The sequence below is a fragment of the Poecilia mexicana genome, unplaced genomic scaffold (assembly GCF_051168715.1).
Source record: "Poecilia mexicana isolate PSO_F unplaced genomic scaffold, ASM5116871v1 scaffold_12, whole genome shotgun sequence".
Taxonomy (NCBI): domain Eukaryota; kingdom Metazoa; phylum Chordata; class Actinopteri; order Cyprinodontiformes; family Poeciliidae; genus Poecilia; species Poecilia mexicana.
In genome coordinates, this window is record NW_028263381.1 from 26,503,306 (window position 1) to 26,507,500 (window position 4,195).

Genomic DNA, 4,195 nt, shown 5'->3' on the forward strand with positions numbered 1-4,195 from the left:
TGTGCTCTATATTAGCTGCCTTCAATCATTCATGTCCTTTAACTATTTAACTACCTTAGATTGATTCTCCTTTAACATCATGGCAGGAGTGAAAGTAGTTTTAAATTCTTGGGGGTAGAATGACAAAGTGTTTATATAACATGAACAGCTTATAATCGATGAGTTTCCCTCCAGCATGAATAACTAAGATTCTTAATAGGAAATATTACATTTGATCAATTTTCCAAATACAAAGCATTTAGCAGATTTTTGGACAGTAAGGTAAATGATATATGAATAAAAGATAACTAATAAATGTTCATGTAATTATTAAGCTCAGATTTGAGGAAAAATGACTCGTTACTGAATAAAATTCTGATATAGAAACTTTCATCTGAGTTTCTGCTGCTTCTAGAAGCAGCTAAAGTGTTTAATAAAACACAAACAAAAAGAAGTTTGTTGGGAATAATTTAAAGTTTTTTATCAGGAAAATGATCCGCTTCAAAAACCTGCAGAATGTAACATCATAAATCAGCAGGAACTGCCCGTTACCTAGCAACCCCAGCAGAGTTCCGCCCGTTACCTAGCAACCCCAGCAGAGTTCCACCCGTTACCTAGCAACCCCAGCAGAGTTCCGCCCGTTACCTAGCAACCCCAGCAGAGTTCCGCCCGTTACCTAGCAACCCCAGCAGAGTTCCACCCGTTACCTAGCAACCCCAGCAGAGTTCCACCCGTTACCTAGCAACCCCAGCAGGCGCTCCACCACGTTCTGTTAGCTGGAAAAGACAAATGTTTTTCCTGAGGAAGAAAAAAACCAACAAGCAGCCATTTTGTTTTTGTATCAAAACTTTATTTATCAAACAAAAAAAAATGAACCATTGAAATAACATTTCTATAAAAAGGACCATGGGACTGTTCTACAGTGTGTTACAAAAACCAGCAAATGGAAAAACAACAACGTAATGGAAAGAAGCCGTTCTTCATCATCATCATCATCATCATCATCATCATCGGATGTCCTGCAGTCAGACAGGATCGACGTTCCTTCCTCCTGGCTCCTCTCCCTGATGAGATGAGGTGCAAATCATCTTTTCTACTTTCTCTTTCTACTCTATTATTCATGTTCTGTAAGCTGGCGGCCCGAACCGGAGCTGACGGTCCATTTCACACGTCAGGCGCTCAGAACCGGCTCCACCCAGACTGAACTTCATCTGCCTTCTTATTCCTCACAGAATCTCATTTCTGTCCCGACCGCGAGTGGAGGAAGTTTAATTTAAAAAAGAAAGAAGGAAAGAAAGAAGGAAAGAAAGAAGGAAAGAAAGAAGGGATATAAAGGATGAAACGCCAACGTTTCCAGCTCAGCTGCTGTTTTTAATTATTTTTTCCACTCAATAAAATCAAATAGATTAAAATTTTTCTTTTTCTTCCTTTTATATTTTCCTTCCAACCGTTTAGCTTCCAGAAACCTTCAGCATGTTATTTATGCAACTCAATTCAATTCAAAAATACTTTATTTTCTGAATTGTCTCAACTGATTTCTTCCAAAAACGTCATTTGGTCAGATCTCCAGTAGTAGTCAGTCTTGCAACACATCTGAAAAAGCCTCTGACTGAAGACTGCTGCTTTAAAACAGTCCAATGACTAGCTAGCACTGCTAATCCACCTCCTTTGCTTTTGCTGCATCTTATTGTTTTAGATACAAAACAATAAATTAAATAACTTAAACATCATTTCCTGGATTTTAAATCTTCAAATTGAATCTAAAATTGTTTTGAGTTTCTTCCAACTTGCTGCCCAGAGATGATCGACTCTGGCTTTGTGTTCTGCTGCATAGATAAAAGTCTACAAATAATCCAGTAAACTAACTTCTGTCAAGATTTAATAATAAATAAGTAAAAGCAATAAAATGATAAAAATCTCAGAACTGAAACTGTTTAAGGCCATGAGGAGAAAAACAAAACATTCAGTCCTTCTTGTCCTTTTTTACTAAACTAAATTTACATATGCAGAAATATCACATGGATATAAATAATAGCTTTCAAGAGCACTCCAAATAATAATAATATATTAAATTTGAATATAAAAAGTCAATTCTACTCTAGTGGAACTGTACACTGTAAAAAAAGGCAGCTTGCTTTAATGTAGTCCTGCTGCAGCAATTCCACCTGATCCAAAAACCAAAGTTTCCTCAAGACAGAAACGGAAAATGTTCCTTTTATCCGGATGAAAGTGGGAAAATATTCCGGTTTGACGGTTAGCTTTCAGATCCAGAAAAATTCTCTTTACGATGCGACGCAGTTTTAATTTCTGAGTAAATTAATTATTTCTCTGCAGACGAAGCCACAGGTCAGAGAAAACTGGAGAAACGACGTTTAGATCAGTCGCTTCCTGGACGTTACTGTGGAGCGGCGTGCTAACCACTAGCATGATGTTAGCACGCTGTTAGCATGCTGTTAGCATGCAGTGGCTTCACCATTTAGGAAATAATTACACAAAAATTATGAATATTAATCTGGAAATTTCGTAAAAGTAAAAAATTTGAGAACAAAAACTCAGAAATTTTCAGCAAAATTTTTGATTTCAGTAACAGAAATTTTACAAAAGTCTTTTTTTTCTTTTACAGAAAATTTCTAATATCAATTTAAAAATGTCAAAGTTTTGAAAGTCAAACATTTGAGAGAAAAACTAAAACGTTGGAGTTAATTTAATAAAAAAAAATTTCAAAAGTAAAATAATTTTAATTTTTGTGACTGAAAATTTCCAAAAGTCAAATTTATTTTTCCTTTTGTGGAGATTTTCAGAGTTTAATCTGAAAGTTTCTGAGTTTTCTCGTGAGGTTCTGATTTGTTCGCAGCGTTTCTCCTGCTGGACGTTCAGTTTGACCTTCTTGACCTTTTCACCCCGCCGCCCGTTCTGGCGAGATGCCGCCCTCGTCTCAGGGATGACTGGTTGCCGCGGTAACGGCGTGAGCCTGCATGGTAATGCTGGAAGCGTCTCGGTAATGAATTCACAGCCTGGATCGGCAGGAAGCTGAATCTGAGCGGCGGCGGCGGCGGCGTTCCCTCAGGCTTTCTGCTTTCATCACACAGATAAACGTCTGGAAATTACAAGATGGCAGCCGGGGCAAATAAAGAGCCACCCGATGGCCGGTTTTACCCCCGACGCTAATGAATGACTTGTCAGTTTAAGTTCCTGCCAATTTGCACAAGTCAAAGAAAGTTCGTCCTTAAAGCTGCTGGATCTGAACCAGGCGGCGAGGCGCAGGAGGAAGGGCGGCAGGAAGTGGATTGCTGCAGCAGCCAGAGAAGATGAAGGAGATGTTCGCCCAGAAGCCATCAGCCGGCGCTGGTTTTTCACAGTGTACGCCGCTCTGCCTCCATTTCTGACACTTTCACTAAACTTTCCTCCTTTGCAAACTCCAACTCGTCTAATCCTAAATCTAATCAGGATCCTGTCGTCCATCTTGTCCTGGATGTGAATCCAGATGATTTACAAATCTAAAAACAGATTCCCGTCTGGAAACCTGAAGCTGCAGCGCTGCTCTGGCACGGCGAGTCAGAGGGAAAACCAGGAAAGTTACGCCAAAAAACCCAGAAAGACTTTTATAGACAAAACAAGGACATTTCTGAACTCCAAAAGTCAAAAATTAGCAATAAACTCAGAATTTTTCAATCTCAGAAATTCTCTAGAAAAAACGAAAAAATTTCTGTTTGAAAACTGGAAAATTTGCTAGAAAAAAAGTTAAATTATGAGATTAATCTCAGAATATTTCTGGGTTCAAAAGTCAAACATTTTGTCTTGAACCTCACATTTACAAAAGCTGAATTTTTTACTTTGGAAAGTCAGAAATCAAAATTTTTCTCTAGAAAATTTCTGAGATTAATTTTAAAATTTCTGAGTTTTTTCCAAGCAAATTTTTGACATTTGATTAAATTATTTTTCCCAAAGTTTTTCTAGAAAATGTCTAGAAAAACTAGACATTTTCTAATTTATCTGAGGTAAACCTCAGATAAATTTTCTAGTTTAGAAAACTGAACGTTTTTGGTTGTTGAAACTCTGACATGTCCAGGTTTTCTCTAGAAAAGCTCCGCCTGCTCTGACATGTCCAGGTTTTCTCTAGAAAAGCTCCGTCTGCTCTGACATGTCCAGGTTTTCTCTAGAAAAGCTCCGTCTGACTCCCGGTGCAGTTCGCTCCTCTTCCTTCTCTGCTGCTCGC

General features: G+C 38.2%; 1 protein-coding gene across 1 annotated transcript in view; it reads right to left on the reverse strand.

Annotated features, from left to right (window-relative positions):
• Positions 1 to 807: 807 nt before the first annotated feature.
• Positions 808 to 4,195, reverse strand: part of dcc (DCC netrin 1 receptor) — a 118,872-nt gene continuing 115,484 nt past the window's right edge. Inside the window, exon 28 of the mRNA XM_088011222.1 lies at positions 808 to 4,195. This exon is cut by the window's right edge and continues 2,020 nt beyond it. The gene's annotated coding sequence lies outside the window, so the exon portion shown is untranslated.